Source organism: Ptiloglossa arizonensis, chromosome 4 (genome assembly GCF_051014685.1).
Source record: "Ptiloglossa arizonensis isolate GNS036 chromosome 4, iyPtiAriz1_principal, whole genome shotgun sequence".
Classification (NCBI taxonomy): Eukaryota; Metazoa; Arthropoda; class Insecta; order Hymenoptera; family Colletidae; genus Ptiloglossa; species Ptiloglossa arizonensis.
In genome coordinates, this window is record NC_135051.1 from 13,510,848 (window position 1) to 13,537,089 (window position 26,242).

At 36.5% G+C, this 26,242-nt stretch overlaps 1 protein-coding gene across 5 annotated transcripts in view; it reads left to right on the plus strand.

Moving 5' to 3' along the window:
- The window catches only part of Dsx (transcription factor doublesex), a 231,709-nt gene that overhangs the window by 199,718 nt on the left and 5,749 nt on the right, over window positions 1-26,242 (plus strand). For 4 of the 5 annotated variants that reach the window (XM_076309401.1, XM_076309406.1, XM_076309407.1 and 1 more), the window contains exon 7: window positions 4,431-9,630. The exons of the other annotated variant lie outside the window; for it this stretch is intronic. The gene's annotated coding sequence lies outside the window, so the exon portion shown is untranslated. Of the gene's footprint in view, window positions 1-4,430; window positions 9,631-26,242 lie in introns of those variants that run through there. 5 annotated transcript variants of the gene reach the window in all.

Below are 26,242 nucleotides of genomic sequence, written 5' to 3' on the forward strand. Positions count from 1 at the left end.
TCTCTTTTAGAACTGTGTTAATCGACGTTTACATATGTAAATATGTGCATACCAATGTTCGAAACCAATTCATAAGTGCATACAAATGTTCGAAATGAATATATAACGCAAGGTACGCATAGTGATATCTATTTTGCAATTCAGAGTCGTTGCCAATTGATGAGAGTTCGATGAAAATTTACTGGCTCCAAAAAAGTAAGAGATTGGCCGTCATCGATCGTTGTTCGAGCTACCGACTCGTGTACCGGATCTATTTTAATAAAAATTCACAGACAGTTGTTATTTCTCGCTAAGTATGTATACTTATAGCTCTTGCAACAAACGCAACGTTGCCTTGTGCGTCGATGCACTTATTTATCTTCATTGTTATTTCGTTGGATTTTTGACAAACGATTCTCAGAGTTCAATAGAAACGGATGAAACGATTTTGGAAGAGTATATAATTAACATCGAATATTCAGTAATTAAACCTTAGTATGTAATAATTGAATCTTGAAAATCGAGTAAATTAAATTGTTGGTACGTTCCAATGACGAGACTGTGTTGAAGATGATCCACGATAATTCGTATTTGTTTGTGAATTTATTTAAAAAAATTGAACGACTGTATTATCAATACGCGTTTGAATGTCATCGATACATTTACTTTTGAAATCGATTGTACCCTGTATCGAATCATTTTAAGCAATATCCGTAATCGATTTGAGATTTATCGAGGCATACGACCGGCGTGCCAACACCTATCAGTTACGTCAAGCTGGAAGAAACTCGACGAGTGCCTCGGAACACATCCCCCCTATTCAACGGACAGAGTTTTGTGCAATCTTTTTCTGTTCCTCAAACTGAATGGAATCACGAGAAGGCCATCGTTTCGAGACGGTAGAGAAGAAATCGACCCACGCTCTAAAGGGAATAACAGCGAGGAAGTTCCAGGAACATTTCCCCGATGGCAAGAAACCTCCGAAATAAAAGTGTGGTTCGCTAGAAAAGTACATTCGGAGGTAGCCTTTGTACCTTTATCCAATATCCACGTGTACGATTTAAAAAATTGATCGTCCACGTGTCGGTCGTTACCTGGTGTATCGAACGGACGAATGAAAATTCACTTTCGATCTCGTCCCGGTGAGAGTTTAAAATCCCATCGAGGGCTCGCCTTATTTCTGCGAGTCGACGCATCGAAGCTTATCCATCGAGTGGTTCTAAAAGCGTAGAGGGGGGACAGAGCGATCGGTAGGTGAAACCGTCCGGAAAGATCAGCGAAGCCAACGGAGGAGGGCACCGTGAAGAGGAACCGGCGTGTCTAGACCTTCGAAAAAGTCACCGACGACCCTCCGCGGCGCGGTGTGGCGCGGTGTGGCGCGGTGTGGCGCGGTGTGGCGCGGCGTGGCAGGAAACCGGGTCTGGTCTGGCTGGGTGAATGGCGGGTGGATGCACGTATGAAAACTAAGTCCGGGTTTCATTTGACTGGCTTTACGAGGGAGACATAAAATGGATTTTACTGTCGGCTAGTTCGCCAGTTCTCGAGTTGGTAACATTGCTTTAGCGAGCATAATATACCCCCTTGCCTTTCTTCCCTTTCTCTCGGTTTCTCCCCTTTCTCGTTCCCCCGTTCTCCGTGACATCCCTCGTCGTCTTTCCGACGCGACCTCCTCTTCCTTCTCTCGTCGCTCACCTTTACGTTTTCTCTCCCTCTTTCGACGACCTGCCGCGTCCTTAAACCAGCCCCCGCGGAAACTTTTCGCACGAGAAATGTCTCGCTGCTACCAGATTTAATATCCGCTGGATAAGCCAGCACGCCAGTCGTTAACTTCGCTTCGAATTCGTTTCCTGTACCTGCCTCGACAGCGGTTTCAGACCTCGTACCGGCGTTACCTTTTCCGTTGCCTAATAGGCTTCATTACTAATCGTTCTACACCCACGCGACTGTTAAACGACCCCGTCTCGCGTTCGAGACGTTTCTCCACTCGATTTCCCCAATTTCTTTCCATCGTGCTAACGTTCGTACTTCACGAATTGTAATTTTCGGGTTTATAGCCCGTTGTCAAGATCAGATAGCCCATTGTTCGTTTCGGGTGTTTTCCAAATCTAAGGGCTTTACGAGGTTTTTAACCCTCGAGATGCAGAGACATCCGCGATTTCTGCGAGTGGAAGCCGAAGTTTGCGGGTCATGAAGAGAAAGGCAGGTCAGTTCTGGGTTAACTAGAATGCAACGAGACGAGTAACAAGAGACTGGACTGCGTTGAGAAATTTTTATTCATGCACTGGTTTAAATTGAACGTTTTTCTCATTCGAATCGGTACGGTTGTTCAATTTGACGAATTCTACGAAATTTCAGTTTGTAATTGAAAAACTTTCTTGTAGCGAAGATGGATTACATTATTCGAAATTTGTGTATAAATAAGAGGGTTGTAAATGTAATTAGGGAGAGGTTTATAGTTTTTATAGAACTTGCCTACTAATAGATATAAAGTCAGAGATATGCAACAATTAAGATTGAAGCTGTTTTGTAGAGTAGTTGGAACATTGTGAATGTAATTTGTAATTAACTAATGAGGAAATGAACCATTACACGGGAGGTAATTCCAAAATAAGAAGAGTCGATTATAAAATTATTTACAAGGAGAAGGATATTACGATGACTGGCTAGAATGTCCAGCTCAATACCACTTCCAATTACTTTCAAAATTGTTACTTCTTTCTCCTATCTACATCTGAAAATTCCTGTTAGTTGAACAGGAAAATATTGCGCTAACCAAACACGTGTCCCTGACTAATTACGCGAAGGATCTTTTCCAAATCAATTACATTTTCAAATTAACTAATTCGTGTATTTCACGGTAGCAATATGTCTACTTAATTTGCAATTTTTGCAACATAATTTCATTAAATCGAACACGTTGATCTAACCGAACACATATTCTAACCTAGTTAAACGACGAAAAACGCTTTTTTATATTGCCTAAGATTCCTTACTGTTTACAATAATAGTATGAAAATACCTAAGGAAGATAAAAAGCACGAAAGAGTAAGAAAGATAATAAGAAAATAAAGGAAGACAGAGAAGAATAGGTATTACATTAATTTAAAGACTACCCGTGTAAGATAGTCATTACGATACGGAGTCTAAAGAATAGAACAAAAATTGAGGGAAAAAATCTGACAATTAGTTACAGCATAAGCTGCTAATAACACTAGAGATTCTAGTATGTACGCATTACAGAGGTTAGCTCCGAAGTGTCGGACATAAAATGAGGAAGTAGTGCGAAGAGGTCTAGTACACACATAAAAGTTTACGAGGTCTAGGATAGCGAAGTAATTAATCATTAATAATTTTATATGAAAAGATTGCATAATTCGAACATAGTCGCGTACATTCTTTATTCATTTTATACAAAACGTTTCGCATTCAAAACATGCATTTACTTTTCAAAAGAAGCTTTTCTTATCTGTCGGTTTTTGATCAAAATAACTACGTTCTACTGTAACTGAAAGTTTGTCACAAGATTGTAAATAGGAGCATATTTCGATGTTAGATCGATGTATGTATATTGTACAAGAAACACCTGTACTTTCTTTTATGTGCAGAAAAGTAAACAGGTGTAACACAATGAGAAAAATCCCCAAAATATTACGGTACAGTTGTACGTACTGAAAATGTGTGAGAACGTCATAACTTTTGAGTAATTATTTATTACACGAATGTCGACATCTTTACGTGTCCGACGTAAACTGAAATTCTATTTCAAAAGGTATTTTAAAAATTATGTGTTCCGGAAGACTGTTAATTACACTAGTTCAATTTTTATTTTAATATATTATATGTATCGTTAAATTGCGATCCTAATTAGCACGAGCATAAACTTATCACGTTACGAATTATAAATACGATGTTTACAGTATCGTGTGCATATTACAATCTATCCACTATAAATCTTACGATCTTTATCCTGGCTCGGAAAATTTCAAAATAACCGTTTCCATCGATAAACATTTCAAAGTATCTATTCCGTGCAAATGGTTTTCAAGAAAGTTTCCAATGCCAAAAATGTTGCTCATGAAAACACCATCGGAGCAGATATTTCGTTGGACGAAAAATACAAATTTCAACAGAAATTTTTCAAACGAAAAGTTAACTCTTAATTTCGATTTTAGTACAAAACCCCTGTTTCCTTCCTTCGCACGGACGGTCCCCTAATTTCGATTAGTAACTCCTTAAACGTTTTATCTAGCGACAATCCTAAGAATATTAAAATTGTACAATGTTGTAACAAATATTACAGACTCGTACGATAAATCGAACCGATGTCGCAAAATGTAACGGTCTGCACGAAGACCGCCCAAATCGAGCCAAGTGTTTCACTACGCAATTTCCAGCGGTGCGCCGAATGTAACACGTCGCTAACCGCAGGCCATCCTTTTTTCTGATTTCAGATCGATTACTGGCCAGTCGGTGAAGTAAAGCGACTGGAAAGTTACAATTGGCACTGTGCCGCTCGGGTGGCACGAAAGGACGAAATTTGCGATTAACCGGAACGTTATACTTCTCGGAAACAGCCTCGGGCCGTATTGCCCAGTTCTCGAGGTAATTCCTTGCCGGTGAAGACGTTCGATTCTCAAACGGATCCAGCGGAAGCCACAGAGCCACAAGAGAGGCTCACCGAATCTTCCTCCCGATCGGGACTCTTTCGGGAGGAGAACCCGCGTCGTCGTCGTAGTTCATGGACGATCGACCCGAGGACACCGCGTCGAGACTCCAGGCATCGCGGACAACGGCCAGCGTCGCGATTCGAGCTCAAAATGGGAGCACATCTAGCCGCAAAGGAAGTCGAGAGAGTGCATTGTGTGTTCCTAAGTTTCGTCGCGTTTCTTCCTCCGCTGACCGAGAAAACAAGAAAATCGTGAACGCTTTTGCGAATGGTTCGTGGTACGCCGGGGTTCATGGACGAAGTACACCTCGGGCGTACCTCGTCCTTGCACGTCCTTCGGTTCGTTGATCGAATCTGCCACTTTTGTTCGCTTCGTCTCCTTCTACCGGGGTTTTTTTCTCCTCTCGATTTTTCTTCCCTTTCTTTTCTTTCTCTCTATCTTTCTTTCTCCCTCCTTTCCTCGTCTTTGTTTCTTTTCCTCCATTTGTTGTTAAATATTTTCAGGCGAAGAGCAACGTAATGTTACGAAGAAATTGGATACGTTAGCTCGCTGTATGATTATAAGGAATGACCGACGTCGACCGGTTGCTAAAATCCAGTCGCCCGTGAACACGATGCACGACGGTCTCTCTTCTCGATGATCAAGTGTCGCCGCGTGCGGTAAACCTCGCATGCATGACCGCGCCGGCACTCTGGCTTAGGTACTTTGTAAATCAGTCGCGATCGGTTCTGCTCGCGGTTTCGCTCGTTCCCGAGGACCTCTTCGCGGACACTTGGTGCGTCGACGAGGTCCTTAACGAATGATAAAACGGTGTTCCTAGTGTACGCTCCGTCGTTCCCTCGTCTCTTCTGCTCTCGAGTGTAAAAAACGAAAAAGAAAAATAAACAAAAAAAAAACAAAAAAAAATATATAAAAAAAAACACGTGAAACCACGACATTCCGAATCGGGACACATCGATGACGATGGTAATAATCTCGGATATACACCGACGTCGCGTAACGAATTCGTTCTCGATACGTTCGACGTACGAACGAGCTTCACGAGTGAACGGTCAATCGGTGAGAAAAGAACGAAAGGAACAGGCGAACGACGACATACGAGCGTAAATCAACGCATTAAGGTATTAATGGAGTAGAAAAATTCGTGCGCGGATCGAACGGGACATACATAACCGGGGATGACTCGGTAACCGCTTTTTTCGAATATCGGAGAAGCGTGTTGATGCGTACACGAACTGATTAAATCAAGTAGCCGCGCACACTTGGCCGAACTGAACCCTTTCGAATGGTATCGATTTCACGAAAACCCTGACTACGTGGATTCAGGGACACGTCGCAACCTTTCGACTCCAATCGGACATTCTTCGGCTGTGTTCGCTGTTGGGTGAGTTCGGTTCGAAGACCTCCTCGTTCTTTCTCGAATTCGTCGATTGGAACTGAACTCTTCCAAACGCGATCAATTGCCTCAAACGAATCCTGGTTTTTCGATTTAGAAACGCGCAGTCCTTTAACCCGAATCGTACGTTCGTTCGGTTCGAAGACTCGATTAAAGTCTGAATAGTTACGATACAGCGAAACTGGTACGGTTTGGGTCGAAAGGAGATCTTCTCTATCAGCATCGTGGTTTCGTTCTGCCAAGTGCGTGGCTGGTCCTGTACCGATCGATCGAGTCGCTCGAAGAATTGCAAACGGAGATCCTACACGTTGTACACTCGCAAGCATTGGTTTTGTTTTCCCCCTGCTTCGAGGAAAAGTCCCCAACTCGGTAGGCGTGTTTCGGTTGGCGTCGAGTCGGTGACTTTCCCTCGGACGCGGGAACGAACGAACCTTCTCCTCCCCGTTTCCCCCGTTAGAACGCGAAACAATAGCTGTTCGTACGTTCCCACGAAAGAGTGTTGTTTCGATGTAAGTTCGAATACTCGAAGGAGTCGCGAGCCGATCTGCATCGATGAACAGCACACGAGCGCGCAATCAAGAAGTCGGCGGGTGTGTCAGTTGCACGACGCGATGCAATAAAACGCTCGCTCAAAAACTGGTCGTTCCATCTCGCGGCAAATTAATTTTCAAATAAGAACACCGAGGGTCTGTCTCTTCGATATGCTGTTTCATTCTTTCGTCCTTTTTTCCTCCCTTCCTCCGTTGGCTCCACCTCTTTTTTCTGCCGTATACCCCCTCGCTCTGCGCCCTCCTGCCACCGACCGCTTCCCTTTTCTTCGCTTCACGTACCGCTTTTTTTATTTTTTTTTTCCCCTCTCCAGTGGTCGTTTTCTTACCACGGGAACACGTTCCAAGTAACAATCTGATGCGAACCTCGATTGATTATTACCGTACATAGCTTGACGATTTGCCCCCATTTGAATATTGCATTTCGGTAACGAGTATGCGCGCGACGAATATTTATCGTCCGCTCTTGGTTTGACTTCCGGTGGCCAATTTCCGGTAACGAGAATTTAGTTCACCTAGCGACGATCGGCCCTATTTTAGTCGCGAATTTACATCTTGTTCGACAAGGTGCTGCACGAGCGTTTCTAACTACGGTTGGTAAGTTGCGTCGCGAGACAGGGTTGGCGTCAGAAACTTGCAAAAAAACGAAGAAATTTGTAACGAACAGTGTCTATCCGGTGTTAGGATTGCCACCTTCCGAGAGTACGAACTTTCAAAAGATATCACCCGAGCTGTAGGGTTAATTCTCGAGTGGACGCGCGACAATTTGATCTCTTTTAAATTACGAATAAATACCTACTGTCTTTGTCCAGTCGATTTTGATTTTCTTTCATTTTATTAGAAAATAGTCGGTATATATCGGGCAACTGCACGGTGCATCCTAGCAGAGTCGGTTAAACCCCCGCGTGACAATTTAGTCTCTTTTAAATTAAGAATAAATACATACCATCCTTGCCCCGTCAATTTTGATTTTGTTTCATTTTCTTAAAAAATAGTCGGTATATAACGAGCAACAGTACACGGTGCATCCAAGTGGAAATCATTAGACCCCCTACTTAATACTAGAACTACCAACGGTGAATGTATTCCTATTTGTGTCAGACTGCATACTTTTCGAAGTTAGAAAGGGGAAATTAATTCAAGAATACCATTAATTGTCCATTTTATTAATTATCCACGCGTATTGTAGGCAAAGACACGGTTAATAATCGAGTGACTTTAAAAAAGTTTGAAACCGATCAAATTGACTCCTATGGTAGTTCTAGCGTTAAGGGTTGCAACCTTCTCTTCGTAGAAAGTAATGTATCGATGAATATCGGTGATTATTGCTTATTTCATTTTTTCGGTACAGAGGACTGGACGGTAGAAGGAGGACCGGAAAATTTTCACCGTTATCGAGCGACCTTACTCGCTGTTTATTGTAATTTTCGTTACGAAGCAACAGGATAGCTTATCTAAAGGTTCTAGGATGCAACGAGCGCGTCAGGCTGCGATTACACTGCATGCGCGAATACACGGATGGAGTATTTCTTTTTTTTTGTTTTTTTTTTTATTTCAGCGATCTACGTCGCTCGAAGGCCGTTGGAACAAACCATCGACGCACCAATGCGGGTTCGCGCGAACCGGCGTACCATAAACACATGGTGTTTCGTTGTAACCACCTATCTACGACGCTCGAAAGTCGTTGGAATAAGCCATCTGTGTGTTCGCGCGAATTGAAGATAGTTACTGACACAGTGTGGATACACGGTGTTTGGTTGTAACGAGCTATGTCGCTCATAGTAGTCCCATGTACGTCCCCGCACCCCTCGAACGAACTACGAGTACACGGCGAGTTTGCGCGAAATCGCTTGTAGCGTAACCGCGGCTTTAGCCAATTGATACCTCGACCACATTGTAAGTCTCCTACCTAGGGAACACATCGACGAAAGTGTTAAACTTACACTTAACCGTGTAATATGTACATTTAATCGCTCTCACCGCATTTCAACAAGAGTCGAATTTTTTATTTATTCCTTTCGTATTTTCAAAACGAACTGTACAATTCCCTTTCGGATTATAGTCGCCATTCGCGAATACTTTAACGAATTTTATAGAATATTTCTACCTTCGATTCACTTATTATTCGACACATTATGGAAAATACGCCTCCTGTAAAGGGCGACGAAAGAACCGGTATACTTAACGTATGCAGGGTGTCCTGTCCATTGGAGAGAAGTTGTATCTTTGAAACGCTTGTGATAGAAAAAAAGTGTCACGAGGGAAAGTTAAGTGGTTTAAAACGAAGTATATTATGATATTACTTTTATGTATTTCGTTGTAATAATAACCCTAAAAAATTCAATCGAGATAATTTTTTAGATCGTACTCCATATTTTTAAGTGCATTTAATCGATGCACTTTTTTCTTCTCTATCAGAAAGTATCGAGGGACTTGAGTCTTACGGCTACTAATTTAGAAGTTATTGAGTTTTGAGGTTTTCTGTATTAAAGAATGTATTTTGAAAGAAACATGCAAAATTACCAAAGAAAGTTTAATTCGTATTTTAAATAATGTAAAAAAAAAAGATGGAGAAAGTGCTTCGAGTGCGATGAAGGACTGTTTGAACATCGGCTAATACATGTCAATTACTATCGATAAATAAATAATCCAACGAAAGTTTGTATTTATCTACAAGCGTTTTAAAGATCCAGCTTGTCTCCGTATATATAAAAATTGTAATATATCGGGTCGTTTCATAAATATTTGAAATAGATACACACAGACATTGGAAAGAATTCCAGCAAGTCGATCGATATTTTTCGGTTAAAAATAAACCAAATAACTTTTTGAAGAACGAGAACCGAGATTCGATGCTAATTCGGTGCTTCAAAATGAACCGATTGGTTTCTGCGAATAGGACACTGATAAATAAATCTGGAGTTAGAAGAAAATCGTACAAGCAAATGACTATTTCGTAGATTGATGAATCATTTCGATAAATGTGATTGGAAAACTTATAAAATGGACTATTAATATTAAATAAATATTATCAACATTCTTCGATGGTGTATTTAAAAAATGTTGCAACATCTGTCGAGATACGTACAGTTCTTTCGCTCATCGGAAAAATGATTAAATATAATTTCTTCGAAAAGTATGAACACATTTGAAACAAAGATGAGTAATTTTTCTACAATTTTAACTTTTCGTTTATTACAAATTTTGACAATTTTGCAATCGAAGGTTATTTTGGTCTTGCGTCCGAAAGTAAGACTGTTCTATCGAAATCATAGGTGGCAATCCTGTTTGGAAGACAAAGTTGATCGTATATTTGCTATTAGTTGTGTCTTAATAGCACTGCTTAATCTACAGCGAAGATATAATCGCGACCTGATTGTTGTACAACGACTACGTGGAGAGTTGGCACGTACGGCGAAATAAACGAATCAATCTTCCTTCTTTTGAACGAATAAACACAGGGAGAAAATAGTCGCTGTTAAAATACGATCACCACGAAAAAGAACAAGGGCGCCTAGGAAGCGGGGAAACGTTTTAGAAATAAATAGCTCGAATGTTGCGTATTCATTTCAACGAAACTATTAATTAAAAAACCAATAAATATTAGACTCGTGTACGACTGTTGGCGTAGAGCTTATTAGTTTAAAAAGTAACGAACCGTAAAGATCGTGCACGAGACGCTAGTTCATTAAGTATAATATTTACTTTCGTACTTCTTTCTGGCATCGGTACTTATTTAGTAGCCTCGTAATCGTCGATCGTTACATTTCCTCCGTATGTAAATAAAAGCTGCTGTTTCGTAACTCCTTCTATCTCACTTGAATCGATCTTTTATTATTCGGAAGAAAAATGTAGAAACATTCAACTCTAGAGTAAGAAAAACACTTAACGCGTACATCCTAATTTTTTGCTCCCTGTTGCAATTTATAAATATTATTCTTCCTTGAAATATATTCTACTCGAAACTGTGAACCTACGTACGATGCTTGCATACGAGAATTTGAATTCAAAGTTATATATTTCCTTGTATAACGTTTCGAGCGAAGTTCGCAAACGAAACGCGTAACAGAAATACACGATAAGAAAAAAAAGTATTTCCTCTCGATCCTGTAAAAAGAGTATAATTATTTTCTACACGGGAAATGTTAAATTTAAAAAAAAAACGCAAAAAGTATACAAGTACAAGTAGAGTAATTATCTTCCTCGTGATGCTTTATTTTGTTACACTCTTTACTTCACTGCACCACATTCGTATGGGTTATTGCTTATCGTGAAACAGTTTCTCTTTATTAAAACGTACAGATTCCAGACATTGTCGTTTATCACGATCATTATTGTTTAATTGTCTCGGTAACTATTGTCTACGAAAACGGTTGAACACGAGGCTCATGCATTTCATTTCTCTACAAACGGATGTTGTTTCGTTGTTATCAGTGCGTAACGCATCACGCAGTTCTCCTGTTAATTCATATATGCTTTCCAGTGATAACAAGAGATGAGAATCCTAACATGCAGAATGCGTTCACCGAACCGCGCGGTCAGCTCGCTTTGCGTCATTTTTTTTTTTTTTTTTTCGTTTAAGTTCTTTGTTAGTTCCGAGAGACTTCATTTCGTGTAAAGATCTTGAGTCTCAGTTTGTGCAAATTTGTAAAGAGTTTGGACATTTAAAGAAACGAGCTTGTAATTAAACGTCCGAACATTTTTCTAATAAATTTCCTTTGATGTATCACTCTCCGAAGATGCATTAAATGGCATAACAGTTTGAAACTATGAATGGTTTCAAGGAGTAATTGGAGACGGATAGACAGAAATTACGGGTATAATTTATTACTCTCGTCGTTGAATTGATTTTACAATAAAGTCGCTTTTGTTAATATCGCGAAAGTATTTTATATTTCTGATCAACGGAAAGGGTCTGTTGCGTTTACAATGGTTTTTAATATACAGGTTGAGCCATTAAAACTGTTTGAGATCAAAAATGGAGTAAAGAAAATTGATTGGTTTTGGACATTGTGTATTTTCATCACACTGTTATGCGTTTAACTGAAAAGCGCAGTTGCATTCTTTTTAAAAACAAAACTGCATATTTTCTATTATAAAAATGTACTAGAACCGTTTTCCAGAAATCTATTATTTCGAGACATATTTTAATTTTTAATTTGTAAATTAAATTTTAATTTGTTCATATTATTGTCTCGCATATTGATCATTTTTGGAAATGTATCCCATTTTCTGATATCAATCGGTATAAAATATATCCTGCAGTGGAAACAGATTTTGTTTAATCGTTTTTTCATTCAAACGCAATATAAATATTTTGTACTTTGATTCTTATCATTTTCAACGCATCGTTAATTTATAAACACTTCGTTAAGTGTCTTGGATTATTAATAACCATCGTAAGAAGATCTCATTATTTTCAATAAAATGTTAAAATTCCTTTCAAATGAGCAGTTTTAAATGTATAACAGTGACATAGGAATTTAGAGCATGAATATCTCTTTCTCGTGTTTACAAACTGTTTTGACGATTCAGCTCGACCCAATTCTTTAGACCACCCTATATAAAGTGCTCTACTATGAACAAAGCATGCAATTCTTCGTACGAACGTTAAATTTTCCACATCAACGCGCATATTATTTTTCAGGTCATCCCATAAGTATGTAGTTTTTTGACGATGATTTTCCTTGAAAGAAGTTAACACTTACGTTTGTTTTCAATCATCGATGTATTGACTATTGCTTTCTATGAATTTTTTCCATTTGTCCATACGCTGGGTACAGTTAGAAGTTCATGTGGTAACCATCTCCCAAATTTCGATTGTAAATGTCGATGAACTGTACTATTATTACTATCTAATGTTTCAACTATTTTTTCAGTAGTTAAATGAGGTTCTAATTCGATTAAAGTCTTGCCTTAGCATCGAACGCTGTTGGTCGCTCTTGGTTCATCAGAAAGATCAAAATCACCAATTCGGAATTTGGAAAACCACCTTTGACACTTCCTCCAATTCAAACCACGTTCACAACGCACTCCACAAATATTTCTAACAGTATCTGTAATTGCCCTGCCTTTTTTTAAATTCATATGGCATATAACGCCACAAATTATTTTCACACACGATCGTTTCAAAAATTTCTTCTCGAATGAAAAATGTCGATCTAACCGCTTCGAACTCAAGCTGTGGTTTGTCGAAAGAGCACTACTTAAGAAGCATAGAAAGAAGTTTTTACAAATACATCGCTGAAATGCTATTCAAGTCTTTTTTTAATATAAGATAAGAGAAGACGTTACTTATGGGATGACCTAATATACAGCGATACCGACAAACACTTTTTCCCGTCGATTAAGAATCAATTGTTCATTCACGTGTCTAGTGTGATTTCAAAGCAATTTGAACAAGAAGTAAACTAGTTTTTAAAAATGATCGCACAAAAGCGATCGACATAATCGTTCGAGTCACTGTTTTAATTCGATATCGTTCGATTGCGGAGGAAAAGTCGACAAGAGGTTGGAAACAAATTCTTTACTCGATTCGAAGATATTTCTATTTCTTCCTATCGATGTTCATCGTCTGGAACAATTTGAAATATGTCTGGTATTCGAAAAAATTCGGGTAGTCGTCCGCTGTACGACGCCTGACATAACACACTTTAGCACACCTTGCTATTTTGTCGCCGACCAGGCCTCTTGTACATCTAATAGCATGTCAGGTGTTATGTGCGCAACAGAATGCGGCGGTAATGTTTGACATACACAGCCGACGCTTCACAAGACCGATAATATCCCGCAGTTTCGTGCTTCCGGCTGCTCGTTACACAAACCATCAATTTTAATGTAAAACCTCTGACTACGTGAGAAGCACAGGATGACGAACGAAAGGTGTTCGCTTGGAAACGAACGAACTGGTCCACATGGAGGCGCATGATCGAGAAACCCACGTATGGGCAAAAACATTCACTTGAGGTGTATACGCGGACCGGAAGTACGCGTTTGTTCACACTTTCAGCTTTGTTGAGAATTTTTCGAGAATTGTTCAATGCAAAACTTCTACGTCACGCTATTATTAACTTTCAGATGTATGGGGTCTTGTGATTATTTTTCTTTTGTTTTTTTTTTTATTATGAAAAAGTATACAGGTCGAGGCGTAATACGTGATATAATCAAAAAGATGATTGACCTGTACGAAGAAATTGATCGAAATCGTGAAATGAATTTCTTTCCTGTCGTGTCTATTTTCTGAGAAAATCAAGTTCGAACGATCTGCGCAAGCTCGTAAGAATTGTCGCTGGTTTAACGATAAAACAGATTTTTATAATTTAAAAATAAAAATGATATGAATTCCGGCAATTGCGATTTTACTTGTCCCCGAATCGTCAAAAATGTTAAGAATGAAAATTAAGTTTAATTTATTTTCAATTTTGTGGTTCGTATTTATTAATTTCCTTGGCAAGAATTATGTATTTCCTCGCTAACTAATGTCTATTTTAGTATTCAAATCGTTAGTCGTAACGTTCTATCGTAATAACTCGATAGAAATTGGGAATTAAGTATGAAACATAGTAATTCTGATACAAAATGAATTATCACTCTTAGTATTTATAAATACAGCCACGGGTAATAACAAATTTCATAGACGTGTATTTTTCAGGCACTGTTCCATGTGGACGTTAATTATTACAAATACTTTAATAAAAATATTCATGATATACGATGCAATAAAACAGTGGCATGAATAAAAATTGCATAGAGATATTTCTTTATGATAGTTAATACAGAAAGTACACGCTTCGGAGTTTTACATTTTATATAATAAAATATTTTTTCATTGATAATGGACTACATTGCATGATTTTATTTTGTTAATAATCAAATTTTCAACTTACAAAATATGTCCTATCATTGGGACAACTATCTGCGTGGCAATCATTATCCCTTTTGTAGCAATTATCAATATTACGATTAGATTACGACCTAAAAACTGGATTTCAATCGTATTCTTAAAAAAGACGTAATGTCGAATCGTTTCATAAGTCTTTGCATATTTTTGTCGAAGAAACTTGTGCTTGTGCAAAATATGTACGTATACACAAAAAATATTAATAGTTCGTGGAGTGGCCTTCTTTTTGTACGATTATTTTCGTGTCTCCAGATTGATAGATTGGGTACCAAATTATTATTTTTTCAAGATTGATGATTATTATCTATCTGTTTTATTTATATACACTTTATTTAACAGAAAAAGACAGTTTCTTTCAATCTTAAACATGTACACGTCCTGTAAATAGAACATTAGAACCTAGAATTATTTACAATTATATATAATTGGTAGCTGTATTAACTGCTTCACTAGTTTATTTTTATATTAACAATAAATATCAGCATTATACGTTTAGGGTAGTCACATTTAACCTATAATTTAATGGTCATTTTAGTGAAATTATAACATTAACTAAAATTAGTTTTATTAACACGAGTTTGAGAATATTCAATATTTACAAAATTAAGTAAATTGTTATTAGATATAATATTTTTTTATTCATAACATACTGCGAAAAAGTTCATACAAAAATTACAGTAAACTTTATTCGAGACTCAAAGCCATATTTTAAATACTACGCGGCACTCGAATAAATTTTAATAACGGAAAACATTTTTTTTTTAATGTTCTTAAATAAGACATTGGTACGCAATGGATTAATTTATCGATTCCTCCTTCGCAGAAATTAGTCAGTTTATTTTAAAAATTTTCAATTTGTAAATTCAATACGTTTAGATTAAAGCGTTTAGTTTGTAGAAAGGTGTGCAAACCTTGCAAAAAATACGATGATAAATTTCATTGTTATAATGATTCACGGAACATAACTTTCTTTATCAAATTCAAAAAGCACTAAGGTCAACAAGAATTTTCCTTGCGTTTATTATTAACTGAAAAATTTCAACAATCTTAGTTGAACTCGATCGAACGACTAGTAGGAGATTCGATATAAAAAGATAACGAACTTATTACAATATGAACTGATCGAACTGCATTATTATACACATGTGTAAACTAACATTGTACCAAAAGTTCACATAGCTAAATGCGTAAAGATTTTTATAATAACCTGTGTCCAAGACTTCGAAAGGTTCACTTATTGAAAAGACACACTAGGTCGTTAAATTAAATTTTGCATTTTCGATTTATTGTTTTCACAAGAAATCATTTTTTCGATTGCAAACCGAATTACGCCCCATCCTGTCTAAAGACACGAATTTTAAAATTGTTGCAAGATGTTTTGTCCAATGCACGCCAAAGAATGCAGTAGAGACGTATTTAATTATGCCCCATCCTGTATAAAAAATGTGAATTTAATTTTGATTTTTATTTTATGCTCGCCAAAGAATGTGGTAGACGCGAAATTAATTACGCCTTATTCCGTATAAAGGATGTGAATTTAATTTTGATTTTTATTTTACGCTCGTTCTAGAATGCAACAGTGGATACGAATTTAACATTGATAACAATCGAATGTGAATTGCGAATGTCGTTTAAACTGATTCGTGGCACCCTGGCGTGAAATGCGTATTTAACTTTATGGTTAAGGAAACGCGCGTTTGTGACCGCGTAAAAGGATTTAAATATTATAATTTAGCAACTCTAGCGATTTCGTACTGATGCGTGCTCTTGCGTTGAGATCACTCGACAAAGTGAATATCGACGTTTCTACGAAACAAATCGATTCTGTGAGTGAAAAGAATGTCTCCAGAAATATTTGGTAGTTCCTTAAGAAATAAAAGTGATACGATAATAGGAGATAAGAAGTTTGTAAAACTCGAATTGCTTCTGGTTGCGTAAAAGTATTATACGTTTTCTTTTTATTTTGTTAAATAAGGTGAATAGTTCTGATTTTGTAAATACGCTACTTAATTAAAATTACCGAAAACCCATTAACACATGTTTTCCGCTTTTTGGTGTTTTCTTTTTCCTTGATTTCTATTATAGACGGCCTTATACTTTCGTTTCGAACTAGCTCGAACTTTATCGTTCAAATTTCGTGGATTATTAGCCACGTACACCTATCAATATACTGATTTCAAATCTCAAGAAATTGATATTAGCTTAGATATTAGCGATAATTTAGTGTTTTTCACAGAGAACATCCACCAAGTGCCTCGTACTGATTTCGATGAAACTTTGCAGGTTTGTGAAACAACTAAAAACAAAAGCATCGCATTTGCGATTTTTTCCACTTCGGAAATCTGACAACGTAATGGAAGCTATTGGGGACAAATTAAAATAAAAGATCATATTATTCTCCGCAAAAATCGTGAGAAATTTATCGAAGTAACATCCTGGTATCTCTAATAGTTTCCAAAACAGAATAAAAGGGGTAACTGGAGGATATTTTCACAAGCCCCTTATTTTTCATTTATACGTATTTCCCGTTCACGAGTTTACGAACGTTGTAATAAAAATTGCTCGATAAAAGTTACACCAACGTCTAATCGGAGCACCGATCGTCAAGAATACCAGTTTAAATGTTATCATTCTAAATCGTCTTGTTGGTCGTACGGAAGAGGACAAATTCTCCCAGATGCTACCGGTCGCGTTCAATTTTTTCACAGATCGGATCACCGTTAACGGAACAATTTTCAAAGATTCCGTTTAATCGTCGTTATGAATAATGCACACTGTCGCAACCGTTCGCCATGGCGTGTTTATTTTCTCGCGTGAGATATGTGTCCGCCGCAATAGTCGCTCTCGTTTACGCGTTCGAGACACGTGCATATGCCTGTGCACTCGGGACAAACCTAAGTTCTCGGGATAGAGCAGTGAGACAGTGATCCACGTTGCATAAATTTCTTCTCGATCATCGAGTTTGGAGCAACCTCATAAAACTCCGAAAAAACATTTCTATGATCTCGACCGATCTTGGAATAATTTATCGTGTAATCTCATCCGCGATTAAATAGGGATTATATTTTCTATACGGTGTTTGTGAATTCCTGGATGCGAATTTTTCTCACGCGCAGAGTTGAATCGAGGCAAGGAGTTTCGAAGGACTTCACCGGCTGGAGAGCTTCCAGTGATTAAAATGGACAACGAAAATGATATTTTCAAGAGATGATTTACCAATGTTTGGATTTTGTCAACCGTGTAAGAATAAATTTAGTTTCCTTTTTCAAAACATCACTGGACGGTTACAAAATCGTAATTCGGTTCTGCTCACGTGTAACATCCATGGAGGTAAATGACAAAGTGCTGTTAGCACATTTGTCTAGAAATCGATTGTATCCTAGTTCTGATATAGAAATGCTTTCATTAGGTATAAGAAGCATTCGATGAAAATTTGTATTAGTATAGGAATCGTATAAAGTCAAGTAACGTGCATTAGTCAATGACAGAAACTATTTGAAACTAATCTTGTTTTACAACAAACTTTCTACTTCCACAGAGTCAGTGGCCTTTGACCGATTATTTCTTTAGATCAAAGGTAAGGTTCATTTCAAAGGTTATTGTCGTTTAATTGGAATTTTTTAAGCCAACGAATAGATTGCATACAATTTAAATTTGCACGAAAAACGTGTATACTTGAATTTAACTTCGATCCATTCGCTTTACTTCGCAAAGTATTATTGTCTACTAAAACAATTGACGAAATATCTATTATGAAGTTATCAACTACAACAAATTGTGAAAAGCATACGAATACATTCGTGTGCAAGAATCTAATATCAATATTTCTTACTTTCAAATTTAGATTTGGATAATCGAAGTCCTTTAAATCTTCAATGTCATCAAAGATAGAAACAGTATCAAATTAGTAAAAAATCTGTTATACATCGAACATTATTTTCGTGTACAAACACAATCGTAAATTCTTGCTGTCGTCATATCGTTGTCTCTTTCTAAATAATTTTTATCTGTATTTTATTTGCTTGCATTAAGTGTACACAATAAATGGGATAGGGAGTTTGGATAAATTAATGACAGGCTACTAATTCGAAATTTGGAATTCGAATCGAATGCAGTTCCATGATACGAATTAACAAAACGAGGTGCACTCAAGGGTTGTGCTCTTACGAAAATATTTACAATATTTGGAAATTGTAAACATCGGAAAAATACTGTGAAACTTCGGATTATTCGAGAGAGCTCTCAGTTGATGAAATCAGTCAAGAAATCTGGTCATACCGCTTCAAACAACTGTATACGCAAATGCAATTAATTATAACGGAGTTACAATTGAATATATTTATTTTAACATTGGATCAAGTTTTCTCCAATATTGGATTAACGTCACACATATTACTAACTTTAAATGATGTTGGCAGTGTAACGGTTGTAATAAAATTAGTTTCCGTTTATTCATTTTCGTTCCAGTTATTCTATATTAAATTTAGTAAGTTATGAAATGAACAAAGAGTGCAAAAATGTGTCCCAGATGTGAATGTAACTTAAACAGCGGTATACCATAAAGTTCTTAATGAAAAGGATGCTTGGAATCCTCATTAATCGATACTGATTCACGATTGTTTTGCTACTTGGAAAAACACACTTTCATGAATATTGTTACTAATATTAACAATCGGCCGGTTCGAATATTTTTAATACTCCCTTTATATACATATTTACACGTGTGGGATTTCAGCACTCTTGACATATCTCTCTGAGAGTATAATCAACGATTATTCGTGATAAAGGAAACAAAGACACTATAAAAACTTCATTCGTGCCATCAACATGAATTCGCACAAAATATGTTCCCATGGAACGAAGAAGAAGAAAGTGGAAGATAAAATTTAAGAGTTACTTTATCTTTTTTATGAAGTAATAGTCTTTGCTAACAAAACGAACTAATCGCGTCCTGCTCGTTAGGTCGTCGTCGTTGTTTAACGGTGGCTTACAATTAGTTACATAAGCGTTTTGTAAATAAAAACTGTTTCTATAAATTACTTACATACCATAACACGCATACATACAGCGACACAAACACTGCGAGCCTCGATAACACAGTTTGTACTCTTCAACATGGTAGGCTATGAACGAAGTGAAAGCAATAATATTTTTATTTTATATTCTACTGAGAAATTTTACGAGGCTTGATGATCTTGCGGTCACTCGGACAAGAATACGATATAGAAGGATTGTTTCCTGACCGCATTGAGTCAATTCTTAATCGTGCTGTATCGAGAACGTACGGAACTCTCATTCATTTATAGTCTGGACAATATCAACTGTCCGCTCAAGGCCACTTTCTCTACGTTACACACAACTACAATATTTTCACCATGCTAGCTTTCCTTTCAGTTTGGAAAATCGAGAATGAGTACATTCAGCGGGGAGAAATATACAGTAAGTCTCGAATTACGTGGTTGTGCCCCCAATTATGTCTTTACATACACTATATACGTGCATATGTATTCACGTGTTAAGTAAAGTTTTCGATCCTTCAATTTTTCTCTCCGTAAAGGGCTACGTATAAATTTTCAATTAAGTTTTTTTGAAATTAAGATCGTGTGTCAAATGTATTGTACGAAGAAAGAAAGATAGATCCTGAAAGGAATTGGGAGTCACAGTGGGTCAGGCATTTCACATAAGCTTGATAACTCCTGTGACTGAACAAATGTTTCTCGACACTGTTCACATTCCCTTTACCAATGGCCACACATTATTTTTAATCCGGCACTATTTTTTCTTCGCGTAGTGTATCGTATTTATACAATTTCACTTACGCAGAAATTTATCAAATCACGTAAGTCTGAGTCTTATCACGATCCCTGCATTTCAAACAACAATTCCCACCCCTTGATCTTTCTAGCACACCAGATTGAATTTTACCTATCAATGAAAATTAAAATGTTTACATTTACCATTATATCCGTATAAGAGTATCATTAATGGATCGGTGAGATTTTCCTGATAAAAGTACGCCCATGAACGACCATATTTGAACTATTTTTAATCGTAGATAGTCAAAAATTGTTCAAAAACGATTCGAATATCGCATCATTGAAAATAATCAGAGTAGAGTCGCATTTAGGTTATACATAATATTCTCATAAATATCTAATGGGAAATATAGAAATGACACACCGATACGCGAGAATCATCGTTTAAAAATTTCGGCTACCGAGTACACCTAATGCCAAGCTTACTTGCTATTGCTATTTTTCGCTCAATGTTAATGTATCCCGTTCATTTTTCTGCGCTCGAGATAAAAATAGCTACTTACCCTGCTTTCAAGTGAACTGGCGATCTCGGTTTTGGCACTTGAAAGCGGGTATTACAATAGATAGTGGAAACAATAGGAGGTGAAAATGTGCACACGAGTGCCAGAAGTCGAGTTCATCGACGAATTTTGTATAATTTTTTGGATTCTATTACAACAAAGATCTAGGCATACAAAGAGGAGCAGACGTTCCATGCATTCCTATTGCGAGTGGCAAAAAAGATATTTGACCATTTGTACCCTTAACATGTTCACTATCTGTGTTTGGAATATTTTTAAACACTACAAATTATTTCTCCTGTAATGCAATTACATTTCTTAACTTTAAAAATCAAAACCGTCCAAGTCTGAGTCAATGGACACTTAACGTGTTACGGATGCAAGCTTGAAAGCAACGTATTTATTTGCAATGTTTATTGAATTGAACATTAAAATTTTTATTTGTTCGTTGTGAAATATTTAATTCTATAACTCAAATTCTAATTTCTCCTCACCAATGTAACTACCGATTACATACGCCACGAAACGATGAAGATACCTGTACCAGTGACCTTGACCGGTCGATTGATTTTTCTCCGACTATAAAATATCATAATATCGAGACTTAACGTTAATAAATGTCGCCTCGTGTATACTAGGTTGTCCGATAAGTTTTGTCGAACGACTAGTACTGCACATAGTACTATTTTGCTCGATAAGTTTTATCGAACGACAAAACTTATTGAACAACCTATCATTCGAATATTTAGAAGAGGTATCGCAATAATGTCGGGTGCAAGACGATGACGAACGTTGATTCGATGTCATATCGAGTGTCCTACTCCCACTTTGTCCCCTGTTCTCTGTGTTTACGTGGATGTAAACGACGACGTGTACGAGTGGATGAACATAACGAGGATTTTAAAACCTCGTGTTCGGTGACGATTTCGTTTTTACAGCTTGTAACGTCGCTCATAAAAGTGGCCCGTACGGGATGCAAACCGAAGCAGAACAAATAAAAAAACAAGCAGTCCCTTCGTGCGATTCATCTACTTGTAACGATAATTTTAACCGTTGCGATCATTTATTCAACGCTCTACAAACGAAAGGGTCTACGCGAGCGAAACGAAATGAACATTTTGCGACCGGCTGCAACGAACGAGGGGAGAGGGGCGGAACTGCAAGCGGATGAATTTCGCGCAAAAGGACGAAACGCTCGATTTTCGAAATCCGAAGCATGCACGTATCGTTGTTCATGGATTCAGTGTATTCAACGTACTTTTCACTAGTACAATATAATGCATTAATAAACGATTGTACAATCTACCGGGTTTTCTTATGGGGGAGCACCCTGAACTTTTCTTTTCCACCCCTATGTTCCACTAGAATGATTAAGCGTCTTTCTTCTTTTCAAATATTAACGCAGCTTTTAACGAGGATTATAAGGAGAATTATTTACGTCAGTTGCTACCCGTGAACCTTACGCTCGTACCAAATTATAAATTCAATGCGGGAAAACGTTTATTTATAAATGAAAATTTTAACAAACCGAAAGTGATTTGGAAAGTATATGTCATTTTGGCAATTAGTTTGCGCGATAGATTGTATGTCGTAGCTGTCAACTGACAAATCAGTTTTGTATAATTGAAACTTGGGAAATAGACAAACATTGAATAAATCATGATGTTTCACTATAAAGGGAGACACTAACTTGACGAGTCGAAAAGGTAATTAAAGATTGGGAATTTTTTTATATAGGTAATTACCAAATGAAAAGTTCATTTTTTTTTTTAAAGAATATAAATGTGCCAACTTTATTCGTGTATTTTTTTAAAAGTAATGATGTTACAAAATGGTGAAGGTATATTGCTATTCCCAGAACCTCTTCTGGTAAAACCATTACTTTTCTCTCTGATAAAATAAGATTTTTTAAACTTTACATTCAGTCACCTACTTCGAAGCTTTAATATTCGCATAACGCTGATAGTAGCAAAAACATTAATTGTATTTTCTTAATTCGTCTCACTTTTCATTTTACAGGTTTCTCACACTCAATACTACCGATGTGCAATACGAAATTTTTCGATTTAATTTGAATTATTGTTATAACCAATAAGAGACGAAAACCTATCATCGAACTTTTATCGCGAATAAAAATCAAATCGATCTTTTCTTAGTTGAGTAACGCGTGGTTAAGCATCGCTATAATACCGACAAACTAATACTTGTCTTTATAATTCGATAACAATATCAGATATGCTCATAGCCTGTTGTTAGTCGTGTTTATGTACATTTAGAGATAACACTTTACTAATAATAGTACACGTGTTATATGTACGGCTATAACAAATAATTTAGAGAACCATTTGTTTAAATGCTTCACACGTTAATACTACCGTTAATTAATTCTAAACTTCTCGGTTCCTATTGCAGTATGCACCTCTTTAAATAGTGAAATTTTATCTTGAGAAGATTTTTGAAACATTGATAAATACCAAAGATAAAATTTTAATTGTATACAAAAAATTAAAAATGTTACTTTGCATTAGTGGTCGACACACCGATACACTTGTGGTAATACTTAAAGAGCGAAATTTTATCTTGAGAAGATTTTTGAAACATTGATAAATACCAAAGATAAAATTTTAATTGTATACAAAAAATTAAAAATGTTACTCTGCATTAGTAGTCGACACACCGATACACTTGTGGTAATACTTAAAGAGCGAAATTTTATCTTGAGAAAATTTTTGAAACATTGATAAATACCAAAGATAAAATTTTAATTGTATAAAAAAAATTAAAAATGTTACTCTGCATTAGTGGTTAACACACCGATACTCTTGTGGTAATACTTAAAGAATGTATTTTATCTTGAGAAGATTTTTGAAACATTGATAAATACCAAAGATAAAATTTTAATTGTATAAAAAAAATTAAAAATGTTACTCTGCATTAGTGGTTAACACACCGATACTCTTGTGGTAATACTTAAAGAATGTATTTTATCTTGAGAAGATTTTTGAAACATTGATAAATACCAAAGATAAAATTTTAATTGTATAAAAAGAATTAAAAATGTTACTCTGCATTAGTGGTCGACACACCGATACACTTGTGGTAATACTCAAAGAGCGAAATTTTATCTTGAGAAAATTTTTGAAACTGATAAATACCAAAGATAAAATTTTAATTGTATAAAAAAAATTAAAAATGTTACTTTGCATTAGTGGTCGACACACCGATACGCTTGTGGTAATGCTTTGAAGTTTCGATTGAGCGCATGTAATGCGAGACGCGCTCGATGGTGTTCTATCTCGTTCACTCTCAATGGGTCCCGTTCACTCACCTCGTAGAACGGTTCACGCGCGGGTCTCAGCCCTAGATACGAAAGATCGATTTTTTAAACGAAAACTCGATCTTCCTTGGATAACTGAACCGTTACGGACTCGATTTTTTCAACCATCCGGGGATTATTGTATTAGGGTGTTCTAGAAAATATTACGCTCTTTCAATCACTTTTCGTCCTATTATTGTTAAACTATCCACATATATAAAAATAACGAAATAAAGTATACATATTGATACATTGTTATAAAGCAAGTTTCATGCCGATTACAAAAATATATCTTGCAATTGTTTACGTTTTCATTTACTTTTAAAATAAATTTCGTACAAATCGACGTTTCGGGAACTTTCGCGCCATTATTCGAAACAAAGCTATAATTCAGTCAGCGTATAGTTCAGTGCTTCCTTTAACAATCACATCTTCCGAGCAATGGGACGTACTTTTTGAGCGAGAGGTGATTCGACAATGATGACGATGTCAAATGTGGATGTGTATAGTTTTTTGCGTCCGGAGACCCAGCATGGTATTACAGGGGAATGCAATTGCTTTCAAAACGACGGTAGAACACTATAGATAATCATGCTTGAAATTATTTTTTGTCCAAGTTATGAATTGCGCAATATTTCCTCAGGCATTCGAAGTAAACTATTTTTCATCGTAATTGACCCCCAATGACATTGAATGACCCTTACTCGTAAGTTATGTTACGCGGCTTAAAAAGCGCTACTGGGAAATAAATAAACCAACATGTCTTTTATATTTCCTTTTACAAGGAAACTGTTAACAACGGATCGTGATACCCTTGAAACCAAGTAAGATTGATGCGATACATTTTTTCTATCGTCAAAAGCAAATAAATTACTCGGTCAAAAGCAAATAACTACTCGATCTGTTTTAAATGTCACACCCAGTATGTAAGTCCAAACAAGCACATAAAATTTTATTATTATTATTACGAGGCATGAAAATGATCTTGCACATAATATTTCGTTTGTTTTGTTTACCAGGTTCTCCACGATATAATTTGTATCTACACGAACATCGCATATTATATAGTAGGTTATTTTTTACAAAACGAGGGAAAAATACGAATATCGCACTTGAACGCTATGTTTACTCGTTTCTATAAGATAAACGTATCAGTAATCGAAACTTTCGAATATGGAAGAAATCCTTTATTATAAACGTTTCAACAGTTTTTGAAACTACTTAAATTAATTGTTGTTGTATTTATAAACTGCCCCATGTACGAAATTAAGAGAAACGTTAGAAAACATGGTTAGCTGATGTAAAAACCAACCAATTTTCTACGGTGATAAAAATATGATCACTTTTTTTATTATTTTATTATTAATACGTTACACTGGCCTCTCGTTAAAAATTAACCCCTTATATGTCGATAGAAAATATCTTTCTTCATTTTTACATTTTGTTACGTATAATATATTTATGAAATTTAAAAAAAAACTTCTACTTTTGTATTTATCATAAGAAATTGAACATATAAAGTCCAGCTACGTAACGTCACGATAAACTTTAAGTCCTTTCGAAGAAATTTTTTATTTTCTTATTTTTCGGTTAATTCGTTACTTTTACTACGTCAGATGGAAAGTGCAATTCGCAAAATATTTCTAATAGATAATTTGCTTAAAAATATCAGAATAACGACTAGTCCAGACACTAGAGTTTTCATACTGCCATTAAAATCACGTGTTTTGATCCAATAACCTCAAAAATAGCTGGAATCCTTAAATGAAAATAAAAATGATTTCACTAGTCAATGCACCTGCTGCAATTTCATTAACTGTATTGTAACGTGAAGTGATAGCTCGTGAAATTTTGCAATATTCAAGGCTGTGATTCGGAAACCCATCGTGGCCTTGACAGTAACCTAATATCGTTCCCAAAGCGTTCAGCTATAAAGAATAAAATATTCTTCGTACCGAGGATTATCCGATACCGTCGTATCTATAAAAGTCTGGAAACTTATTCGTGTGGAATTTATTTTACGTCGCTAAATAGAGATCGAACATTTGCCGATGATATTTCGAGTGCACGGTTCGAAAAATTCCGGGGCGTGAAAAACCGGCACAGGATGCGTATGAATA